A 12,963-nucleotide genomic window follows, 5' to 3' on the forward strand; every position below is an offset into this window, starting at 1 on the left:
TACCCACTACTAACAAAGCCTATCCTTGCACAACCTATCGCAGGCAGCAAGACAACCGCTACTGCTCTTGCCGCCCGACCTTGCTTTCGCAGAGGTTTTTTTCCCTTGGCTCTTGCCTTGGCAATTTTTTTCCTCTGCCCTTCAAACCGCTACCCTTCGTCAGATTTCGACCAATCTATCTCCAGATGAGCGCGTATTAATGGTTAATCCTAACCAGACGTACGCAAACATCGCAGTACCCACATCCTGCGACACCTCACCTTAGTGAATACTAACCCTTATGCAGAGATGGCAGTAGACCTTTTGTGTTGGCCATCATGCCGGTGTGGGCGTGGAGGGGCTCCACCTCTATTTTAAAAAAGTTAATCTCCTCAATATAAGTTGTTATGGTGATCCTAGTATTTAATAGCGACGCAAATTGTATAACTCATCGACAATAGGTGAGTGCTACGGTTACAGGAAACAGACAGTGGTGCATCGGATAAATGCCACTGGAGCCCCAGGAGAGCTGCCATGTGGCGCCCACAGCCTTGGTAGTCTCCTGCGGAGAAGAGGGCATGAGGCCTCCAGATATCAATCGCGACGAATTTTCTGTGCCACCATCTCAAGGGGACGGTGGAAGGATGGCAGGAATCATTCTGTCGTACGTCAGAAACCACCTATTGGGCTGCCAGAGACATTTAAAGAGCCAACAGCAACTAAGTTAATCTCCTCAATATAAGTCGTTATGGTGATCCTAGTATTTAATAGCGACGCAAATTGTATAACTCATCGACAATAGGAGAGTGCTACGGTTACAGGAAACAGACAGTGATGCATCGGATACATGCCACTGGAGCCCCAGGAGAGCTGCCATGTGGCGCCCACAGCCTTGGTAGTCTCTTGCGGAGAAAAGGGCATGAGGCCTCCAGATATCAATCGCGACGAATTTTCTGTGCCACCATCTCAAGGGGACGGTGGAAGGATGGCAGGAATCATTCTGTCGTACGTCAGAAACCACCTATTGGGCTGCCAGAGACATTTAAAGAGCCAACAGCAACTAAGTTAATCTCCTCAATATAAGTCGTTATGGTGATCCTAGTATTTAATAGCGACGCAAATTGTATAACTCATCGACAATAGGAGAGTGCTACGGTTACAGGAAACGGACAGTGGTGCATCGGATACATGCCACTGGAGCCCCAGGAGAGCTGCCATGTGGCGCCCACAGCCTTGGTAGCCTCTTGCGGAGAAGAGGGCATGAGGCCTCCAGATATCAATCGCGACGAAATTTCTGTGCGACCATCTCAAGGGGACGGTGGAAGGATGGCAGGAATCATTCTGTCGTACGTCAGAAACCACCTAATGGGCTGCCAGAGACATTTAAAGAGCCAACAGCAACTAAGTCAATCTCCTCAATATAAGTCGTTATGGTGATCCTAGTATTTAATAGCGACGCAAATTGTATAACTCATCGACAATAGGAGAGTGCTACGGTTACAGGAAACAGCCAGTGGTGCATCGGATACATGCCACTGGAGCCCCAGGAGAGCTGCCATGTGGCGCCCACAGCCTTGGTAGCCTCTTGCGGAGAAGAGGGCATGAGGCCTCCAGATATCAATCGCGACGAATTTTCTGTGCCACCATCTCAAGGGGACGGTGGAAGGATGGCAGGAATCATTCTGTGGTACGTCAGAAACCACCTATTGGGCTGCCAGAGGCATTTAAAGAGCCAACAGCAACTAAGTTAATCTCCTCAATATAAGTCGTTATGGTGATCCTAGTATTTAATAGCGACGCAAATTGTATAACTCATCGACAATAGGAGAGTGCTACGGTTACAGGAAACAGACAGTGGTGCATCGGATACATGCCACTGGAGCCCCAGGAGAGCTGCCATGTGGCGCCCACAGCCTTGGTAGCCTCTTGCGGAGAAGAGGGCATGAGGCCTCCAGATATCAATCGCGACGAATTTTCTGTACCACCATCTCAAGGGGACGGTGGAAGGATGGCAGGAATCATTCTGTCGTACGTCAGAAACCACCTATTGGGCTGCCAGAGGCATTTAAAGAGCCAACAGCAACTAAGTTAATCTCCTCAATATAAGTCGTTATGGTACTCCTAGTATTTAAAAGCGACGCAAATTGTATAACTCATCGACAATAGGAGAGTGCTACGGTTACAGGAAACAGACAGTGGTGCATCGGATACATGCCATTGGAGCCCCAGGAGAGCTGCCATGTGGCGCCCACAGCCTTGGTAGTCTCCTGCGGAGAAGAGGGCATGAGGCCTCCAGATATCAATCGCGACGAATTTTCTGTGCCACCATCTCAAGGGGACGGTGGAAGGATGGCAGGAATCATTCTGTCGTACGTCAGAAACCACCTATTGGGCTGCCAGAGGCATTTAAAGAGCCAACAGCAACTAAGTTAATCTCCTCAATATAAGTCGTTATGGTACTGCTAGTATTTAAAAGCGACGCAAATTGTATAACTCATCGACAATAGGAGAGTGCTACGGTTACAGGAAACAGACAGTGGTGCATCGGATACATGCCATTGGAGCCCCAGGAGAGCTGCCATGTGGCGCCCACAGCCTTGGTAGTCTCCTGCGGAGAAGAGGGCATGAGGCCTCCAGATATCAATCGCGACGAATTTTCTGTGCCACCATCTCAAGGGGACGGTGGAAGGATGGCAGGAATCATTCTGTCGTACGTCAGAAACCACCTATTGGGCTGCCAGAGGCATTTAAAGAGCCAACAGCAACTAAGTTAATCTCCTCAATATAAGTCGTTATGGTACTGCTAGTATTTAAAAGCGACGCAAATTGTATAACTCATCGACAATAGGAGAGTGCTACGGTTACAGGAAACAGACAGTGGTGCATCGGATACATGCCATTGGAGCCCCAGGAGAGCTGCCATGTGGCGCCCACAGCCTTGGTAGTCTCCTGCGGAGAAGAGGGCATGAGGCCTCCAGATATCAATCGCGACGAATTTTCTGTGCCACCATCTCAAGGGGACGGTGGAAGGATGGCAGGAATCATTCTGTCGTACGTCAGAAACCACCTATTGGGCTGCCAGAGGCATTTAAAGAGCCAACAGCAACTAAGTTAATCTCCTCAATATAAGTCGTTATGGTACTCCTAGTATTTAAAAGCGACGCAAATTGTATAACTCATCGACAATAGGAGAGTGCTACGGTTACAGGAAACAGACAGTGGTGCATCGGATACATGCCATTGGAGCCCCAGGAGAGCTGCCATGTGGCGCCCACAGCCTTGGTAGTCTCCTGCGGAGAAGAGGGCATGAGGCCTCCAGATATCAATCGCGACGAATTTTCTGTGCCACCATCTCAAGGGGACGGTGGAAGGATGGCAGGAATCATTCTGTCGTACGTCAGAAACCACCTATTGGGCTGCCAGAGGCATTTAAAGAGCCAACAGCAACTAAGTTAATCTCCTCAATATAAGTCGTTATGGTACTGCTAGTATTTAAAAGCGACGCAAATTGTATAACTCATCGACAATAGGAGAGTGCTACGGTTACAGGAAACAGACAGTGGTGCATCGGATACATGCCATTGGAGCCCCAGGAGAGCTGCCATGTGGCGCCCACAGCCTTGGTAGTCTCCTGCGGAGAAGAGGGCATGAGGCCTCCAGATATCAATCGCGACGAATTTTCTGTGCCACCATCTCAAGGGGACGGTGGAAGGATGGCAGGAATCATTCTGTCGTACGTCAGAAACCACCTACTGGGCTGCCAGAGGCATTTAAAGAGCCAACAGCAACTAAGTTAATCTCCTCAATATAAGTCGTTATGGTGATCCTAGTATTTAATAGCGACGCAAATTGTATAACTCATCGACAATAGGAGAGTGCTACGGTTACAGGAAACAGACAGTGGTGCATCGGATACATGCCACTGGAGCCCCAGGAGAGCTGCCATGTGGCGCCCACAGCCTTGGTAGCCTCTTGCGGAGAAGAGGGCATGAGGCCTCCAGATATCAATCGCGACGAATTTTCTGTGCCACCTTCTCAAGGGGACGGTGGAAGGATGGCAGGAATCATTCTGTGGTACGTCAGAAACCAACTATTGGGCTGCCAGAGGCATTTAAAGAGCCAACAGCAACTAAGTTAATCTCCTCAATATAAGTCGTTATGGTACTGCTAGTATTTAAAAGCGACGCAAATTGTATAACTCATCGACAATAGGAGAGTGCTACGGTTACAGGAAACAGACAGTGGTGCATCGGATACATGCCATTGGAGCCCCAGGAGAGCTGCCATGTGGCGCCCACAGCCTTGGTAGCCTCTTGCGGAGAAGAGGGCATGAGGCCTCCAGATATCAATCGCGACGAATTTTCTGTACCACCATCTCAAGGGGACGGTGGAAGGATGGCAGGAATCATTCTGTCGTACGTCAGAAACCACCTATTGGGCTGCCAGAGGCATTTAAAGAGCCAACAGCAACTAAGTTAATCTCCTCAATATAAGTCGTTATGGTACTGCTAGTATTTAAAAGCGACGCAAATTGTATAACTCATCGACAATAGGAGAGTGCTACGGTTACAGGAAACAGACAGTGGTGCATCGGATACATGCCACTGGAGCCCCAGGAGAGCTGCCATGTGGCGCCCACAGCCTTGGTAGCCTCTTGCGGAGAAGAGGGCATGAGGCCTCCAGATATCAATCGCGACGAATTTTCTGTACCACCATCTCAAGGGGACGGTGGAAGGATGGCAGGAATCATTCTGTCGTACGTCAGAAACCACCTATTGGGCTGCCAGAGGCATTTAAAGAGCCAACAGCAACTAAGTTAATCTCCTCAATATAAGTCGTTATGGTACTGCTAGTATTTAAAAGCGACGCAAATTGTATAACTCATCGACAATAGGAGAGTGCTACGGTTACAGGAAACAGACAGTGGTGCATCGGATACATGCCATTGGAGCCCCAGGAGAGCTGCCATGTGGCGCCCACAGCCTTGGTAGTCTCCTGCGGAGAAGAGGGCATGAGGCCTCCAGATATCAATCGCGACGAATTTTCTGTGCCACCATCTCAAGGGGACGGTGGAAGGATGGCAGGAATCATTCTGTCGTACGTCAGAAACCACCTACTGGGCTGCCAGAGGCATTTAAAGAGCCAACAGCAACTAAGTTAATCTCCTCAATATAAGTCGTTATGGTGATCCTAGTATTTAATAGCGACGCAAATTGTATAACTCATCGACAATAGGAGAGTGCTACGGTTACAGGAAACAGACAGTGGTGCATCGGATACATGCCACTGGAGCCCCAGGAGAGCTGCCATGTGGCGCCCACAGCCTTGGTAGCCTCTTGCGGAGAAGAGGGCATGAGGCCTCCAGATATCAATCGCGACGAATTTTCTGTGCCACCTTCTCAAGGGGACGGTGGAAGGATGGCAGGAATCACTCTGTGGTACGTCAGAAACCACCTATTGGGCTGCCAGAGGCATTTAAAGAGCCAACAGCAACTAAGTTAATCTCCTCAATATAAGTCGTTATGGTGATCCTAGTATTTAATAGCGACGCAAATTGTATAACTCATCGACAATAGGAGAGTGCTACGGTTACAGGAAACAGACAGTGGTGCATCGGATACATGCCACTGGAGCCCCAGGAGAGCTGCCATGTGGCGCCCACAGCCTTGGTAGCCTCTTGCGGAGAAGAGGGCATGAGGCCTCCAGATATCAATCGCGACGAATTTTCTGTACCACCATCTCAAGGGGACGGTGGAAGGATGGCAGGAATCATTCTGTCGTACGTCAGAAACCACCTATTGGGCTGCCAGAGGCATTTAAAGAGCCAACAGCAACTAAGTTAATCTCCTCAATATAAGTCGTTATGGTACTCCTAGTATTTAAAAGCGACGCAAATTGTATAACTCATCGACAATAGGAGAGTGCTACGGTTACAGGAAACAGACAGTGGTGCATCGGATACATGCCATTGGAGCCCCAGGAGAGCTGCCATGTGGCGCCCACAGCCTTGGTAGTCTCCTGCGGAGAAGAGGGCATGAGGCCTCCAGATATCAATCGCGACGAATTTTCTGTGCCACCATCTCAAGGGGACGGTGGAAGGATGGCAGGAATCATTCTGTCGTACGTCAGAAACCACCTATTGGGCTGCCAGAGGCATTTAAAGAGCCAACAGCAACTAAGTTAATCTCCTCAATATAAGTCGTTATGGTGATCCTAGTATTTAATAGCGACGCAAATTGTATAACTCATCGACAATAGGAGAGTGCTACGGTTACAGGAAACAGACAGTGGTGCATCGGATACATGCCACTGGAGCCCCAGGAGAGCTGCCATGTGGCGCCCACAGCCTTGGTAGCCTCTTGCGGAGAAGAGGGCATGAGGCCTCCAGATATCAATCGCGACGAATTTTCTGTACCACCATCTCAAGGGGACGGTGGAAGGATGGCAGGAATCATTCTGTCGTACGTCAGAAACCACCTATTGGGCTGCCAGAGGCATTTAAAGAGCCAACAGCAACTAAGATAATCTCCTCAATATAAGTCGTTATGGTGATCCTAGTAATTAATAGCGACGCAAATTGTATAACTCATCGACAATAGGAGAGTGCTACGGTTACAGGAAACAGACAGTGGTGCATCGGATACATGCCATTGGAGCCCCAGGAGAGCTGCCATGTGGCGCCCACAGCCTTGGTAGCCTGTTGCGGAGAAGAGGGCATGAGGCCTCCAGATATCAATCGCGACGAATTTTCTGTGCCACCATCTCAAGGGGACGGTGGAAGGATGGCAGGAATCATTCTGTCGTACGTCAGAAACCACCTATTGGGCTGCCAGAGGCATTTAAAGAGCCAACAGCAACTAAGTTAATCTCCTCAATATAAGTCGTTATGGTGATCCTAGTATTTAATAGCGACGCAAATTGTATAACTCATCGACAATAGGAGAGTGCTACGGTTACAGGAAACAGACAGTGGTGCATCAGATACATGCCACTGGAGCCCCAGGAGAGCTGCCATGTGGCGCCCACAGCCTTGGTAGCCTCTTGCGGAGAAGAGGGCATGAGGCCTCCAGATATCAATCGCGACGAATTTTCTGTGCCACCATCTCAAGGGGACGGTGGAAGGATGGCAGGAATCATTCTGTCGTACGTCAGAAACCACCTATTGGGCTGCCAGAGGCATTTAAAGAGCCAACAGCAACTAAGTTAATCTCCTCAATATAAGTCGTTATGGTGATCCTAGTATTTAATAGCGACGCAAATTGTATAACTCATCGACAATAGGAGAGTGCTACGGTTACAGGAAACAGACAGTGGTGCATCGGATACAAGCCACTGGAGCCCCAGGAGAGCTGCCATGTGGCGTCCACAGCCTTGGTAGCCTCTTGCGGAGAAGAGGGCATGAGGCCTCCAGATATCAATCGCGACGAATTTTCTGTGCCACCATCTCAAGGGGACGGTGGAAGGATGGCAGGAATCATTCTGTCGTACGTCAGAAACCACCTATTGGGCTGCCAGAGGCATTTAAAGAGCCAACAGCAACTAAGTTAATCTCCTCAATATAAGTCGTTATGGTGATCCTAGTATTTAATAGCGACGCAAATTGTATAACTCATCGACAATAGGAGAGTGCTACGGTTACAGGAAACAGACAGTGGTGCATCGGATACATGCCACTGGAGCCCCAGGAGAGCTGCCATGTGGCGCCCACAGCCTTGGTAGCCTCTTGCGGAGAAGAGGGCATGAGGCCTCCAGATATCAATCGCGACGAATTTTCTGTGCCACCATCTCAAGGGGACGGTGGAAGGATGGCAGGAATCATTCTGTCGTACGTCAGAAACCACCTATTGGGCTGCCAGAGGCATTTAAAGAGCCAACAGCAACTAAGTTAATCTCCTCAATATAAGTCGTTATGGTGATCCTAGTATTTAATAGCGACGCAAATTGTATAACTCATCGACAATAGGAGAGTGCTACGGTTACAGGAAACAGACAGTGGTGCATCGGATACATGCCACTGGAGCCCCAGGAGAGCTGCCATGTGGCGCCCACAGCCTTGGTAGCCTCTTGCGGAGAAGAGGGCATGAGGCCTCCAGATATCAATCGCGACGAATTTTCTGTGCCACCATCTCAAGGGGACGGTGGAAGGATGGCAGGAATCATTCTGTCGTACGTCAGAAACCACCTATTGGGCTGCCAGAGGCATTTAAAGAGCCAACAGCAACTAAGTTAATCTCCTCAATATAAGTCGTTATGGTGATCCTAGTATTTAATAGCGACGCAAATTGTATAACTCATCGACAATAGGAGAGTGCTACGGTTACAGGAAACAGACAGTGGTGCATCGGATACATGCCACTGGAGCCCCAGGAGAGCTGCCATGTGGCGCCCACAGCCTTGGTAGCCTCTTGCGGAGAAGAGGGCATGAGGCCTCCAGATATGAATCGCGACGAATTTTCTGTGCCACCATCTCAAGGGGACGGTGGAAGGATGGCAGGAATCATTCTGTCGTACGTCAGAAACCACCTATTGGGCTGCCAGAGGCATTTAAAGAGCCAACAGCAACTAAGTTAATCTCCTCAATATAAGTCGTTATGGTGATCCTAGTATTTAATAGCGACGCAAATTGTATAACTCATCGACAATAGGAGAGTGCTACGGTTACAGGAAACAGACAGTGGTGCATCGGATACATGCCACTGGAGCCCCAGGAGAGCTGCCATGTGGCGCCCACAGCCTTGGTAGCCTCTTGCGGAGAAGAGGGCATGAGGCCTCCAGATATCAATCGCGACGAATTTTCTGTACCACCATCTCAAGGGGACGGTGGAAGGATGGCAGGAATCATTCTGTCGTACGTCAGAAACCACCTATTGGGCTGCCAGAGGCATTTAAAGAGCCAACAGCAACTAAGTTAATCTCCTCAATATAAGTCGTTATGGTGATCCTAGTATTTAATAGCGACGCAAATTGTATAACTCATCGACAATAGGAGAGTGCTACGGTTACAGGAAACAGACAGTGGTGCATCGGATACATGCCATTGGAGCCCCAGGAGAGCTGCCATGTGGCGCCCACAGCCTTGGTAGTCTCCTGCGGAGAAGAGGGCATGAGGCCTCCAGATATCAATCGCGACGAATTTTCTGTGCCACCATCTCAAGGGGACGGTGGAAGGATGGCAGGAATCATTCTGTGGTACGTCAGAAACCACCTATTGGGCTGCCAGAGGCATTTAAAGAGCCAACAGCAACTAAGTTAATCTCCTCAATATAAGTCGTTATGGTGATCCTAGTATTTAATAGCGACGCAAATTGTATAACTCATCGACAATAGGAGAGTGCTACGGTTACAGGAAACAGACAGTGGTGCATCGGATACATGCCACTGGAGCCCCAGGAGAGCTGCCATGTGGCGCCCACAGCCTTGGTAGCCTCTTGCGGAGAAGAGGGCATGAGGCCTCCAGATATCAATCGCGACGAATTTTCTGTACCACCATCTCAAGGGGACGGTGGAAGGATGGCAGGAATCATTCTGTCGTACGTCAGAAACCACCTATTGGGCTGCCAGAGGCATTTAAAGAGCCAACAGCAACTAAGTTAATCTCCTCAATATAAGTCGTTATGGTGATCCTAGTATTTAATAGCGACGCAAATTGTATAATTCATCGACAATAGGAGAGTGCTACGGTTACAGGAAACAGACAGTGGTGCATCGGATACATGCCATTGGAGCCCCAGGAGAGCTGCCATGTGGCGCCCACAGCCTTGGTAGTCTCCTGCGGAGAAGAGGGCATGAGGCCTCCAGATATCAATCGCGACGAATTTTCTGTGCCACCATCTCAAGGGGACGGTAGAAGGATGGCAGGAATCATTCTGTCGTACGTCAGAAACCACCTACTGGGCTGCCAGAGGCATTTAAAGAGCCAACAGCAACTAAGTTAATCTCCTCAATATAAGTCGTTATGGTGATCCTAGTATTTAATAGCGACGCAAACTGTATAACTCATCGACAATAGGAGAGTGCTACGGTTACAGGAAACAGACAGTGGTGCATCGGATACATGCCATTGGAGCCCCAGGAGAGCTGCCATGTGGCGCCCACAGCCTTGGTAGTCTCCTGCGGAGAAGAGGGCATGAGGCCTCCAGATATCAATCGCGACGAATTTTCTGTGCCACCATCTCAAGGGGACGGTGGAAGGATGGCAGGAATCATTCTGTCGTACGTCAGAAACCATCTACTGGGCTGCCAGAGGCATTTTAAGAGCCAACAGCAACTATGTTAATCTCCTCAATATAAGTCGTTATGGTGATCCTAGTATTTAATAGCGACGCAAATTGTATAACTCATCGACAATAGGAGAGTGCTACGTTTACAGGAAACAGACAGTGGTGCATCGGATACATGCCATTGGAGCCCCAGGAGAGCTGCCATGTGGCGCCCACAGCCTTGGTAGTCTCCTGCGGAGAAGAGGGCATGAGGCCTCCAGATATCAATCGCGACGAATTTTCTGTGCCACCATCTCAAGGGGACGGTGGAAGGATGGCAGGAATCATTCTGTCGTACGTCAGAAACCACCTATTGGGCTGCCAGAGGCATTTAAAGAGCCAACAGCAACTAAGTTAATCTCCTCAATATAAGTCGTTATGGTGATCCTAGTATTTAATAGCGACGCAAATTGTATAACTCATCGACAATAGGAGAGTGCTACGGTTACAGGAAACAGACAGTGGTGCATCGGATACATGCCACTGGAGCCCCAGGAGAGCTGCCATGTGGCGCCCACAGCCTTGGTAGCCTCTTGCGGAGAAGAGGGCATGAGGCCTCCAGATATCAATCGCGACGAATTTTCTGTGCCACCATCTCAAGGGGACGGTGGAAGGATGGCATGAATCATTCTGTGGTACGTCAGAAACCACCTATTGGGCTGCCAGAGACATTTAAAGAGCCAACAGCAACTAAGTTAATCTCCTCAATATAAGTCGTTATGGTGATCCTAGTATTTAATAGCGACGCAAATTGTATAACTCATCGACAATAGGAGAGTGCTACGGTTACAGGAAACAGACAGTGGTGCATCGGATACATGCCACTGGAGCCCCAGGAGAGCTGCCATGTGGCGCCCACAGCCTTGGTAGCCTCTTGCGGAGAAGAGGGCATGAGGCCTCCAGATATCAATCGCGACGAATTTTCTGTGCCACCATGTCAAGGGGACGGTGGAAGGATGGCATGAATCATTCTGTGGTACGTCAGAAACCACCTATTGGGCTGTCAGAGACATTTAAAGAGCCAACAGCAACTAAGTTAATCTCCTCAATATAAGTCGTTATGGTGATCCTAGTATTTAATAGCGACGCAAATTGTATAACTCATCGACAATAGGAGAGTGCTACGGTTACAGGAAACAGACAGTGGTGCATCGGATACATGCCACTGGAGCCCCAGGAGAGCTGCCATGTGGCGCCCACAGCCTTGGTAGTCTCTTGCGGAGAAGAGGGCATGAGGCCTCCAGATATCAATCGCGACGAATTTTCTGTGCCACCATCTCAAGGGGACGGTGGAAGGATGGCATGAATCATTCTGTGGTACGTCAGAAACCACCTATTGGGCTGCCAGAGACATTTAAAGAGCCAACAGCAACTAAGTTAATCTCGTCAATATAAGTCGTTATGGTGATCCTAGTATTTAATAGCGACGCAAATTGTATAACTCATCGACAATAGGAGAGTGCTACGGTTACAGGAAACAGACAGTGGTGCATCGGATACATGCCACTGGAGCCCCAGGAGAGCTGCCATGTGGCGCCCACAGCCTTGGTAGCCTCTTGCGGAGAAGAGGGCATGAGGCCTCCAGATATCAATCGCGACGAATTTTCTGTGCCACCATCTCAAGGGGACGGTGGAAGGATGGCATGAATCATTCTGTGGTACGTCAGAAACCACCTATTGGGCTGCCAGAGACATTTAAAGAGCCAACAGCAACTAAGTTAATCTCCTCAATATAAGTCGTTATGGTGATCCTAGTATTTAATAGCGACGCAAATTGTATAACTCATCGACAATAGGAGAGTGCTACGGTTACAGGAAACAGACAGTGGTGCATCGGATACATGCCACTGGAGCCCCAGGAGAGCTGCCATGTGGCGCCCACAGCCTTGGTAGCCTCTTGCGGAGAAGAGGGCATGAGGCCTCCAGATATCAATCGCGACTAATTTTCTGTGCCACCATCTCAAGGGGACGGTGGAAGGATGGCATGAATCATTCTGTGGTACGTCAGAAACCACCTATTGGGCTGCCAGAGACATTTAAAGAGCCAACAGCAACTAAGTTAATCTCCTCAATATAAGTCGTTATGGTGATCCTAGTATTTAATAGCGACGCAAACTGTATAACTCATCGACAATAGGAGAGTGCTATGGTTACAGGAAACAGACAGTGGTGCATCGGATACATGCCACTGGAGCCCCAGGAGAGCTGCCATGTGGCGCCCACAGCCTTGGTAGCCTCTTGCGGAGAAGAGGGCATGAGGCCTCCAGATATCAATCGCGACGAATTTTCTGTGCCACCATCTCAAGGGGACGGTGGAAGGATGGCATGAATCATTCTGTGGTACGTCAGAAACCACCTATTGGGCTGCCAGAGACATTTAAAGAGCCAACAGCAACTAAGTTAATCTCCTCAATATAAGTCGTTATGGTGATCCTAGTATTTAATAGCGACGCAAATTGTATAACTCATCGACAATAGGAGAGTGCTACGGTTACAGGAAACAGACAGTGGTGCATCGGATACATGCCACTGGAGCCCCAGGAGAGCTGCCATGTGGCGCCCACAGCCTTGGTAGTCTCTTGCGTCGAAGAGGGCATGAGGCCTCCAGATATCAATGGCGACGAAATTTCTGTGTCACCATCTCAAAGGGACGGTGGGAGGATGGCAGGAATCATTCTGTGGTACGTCAGAAACCACCTATTGGGCTCCCAGATGACATTAAAAG

Source organism: Schistocerca serialis, chromosome 1 (assembly GCF_023864345.2).
Source record: "Schistocerca serialis cubense isolate TAMUIC-IGC-003099 chromosome 1, iqSchSeri2.2, whole genome shotgun sequence".
Classification (NCBI taxonomy): Eukaryota; Metazoa; Arthropoda; class Insecta; order Orthoptera; family Acrididae; genus Schistocerca; species Schistocerca serialis.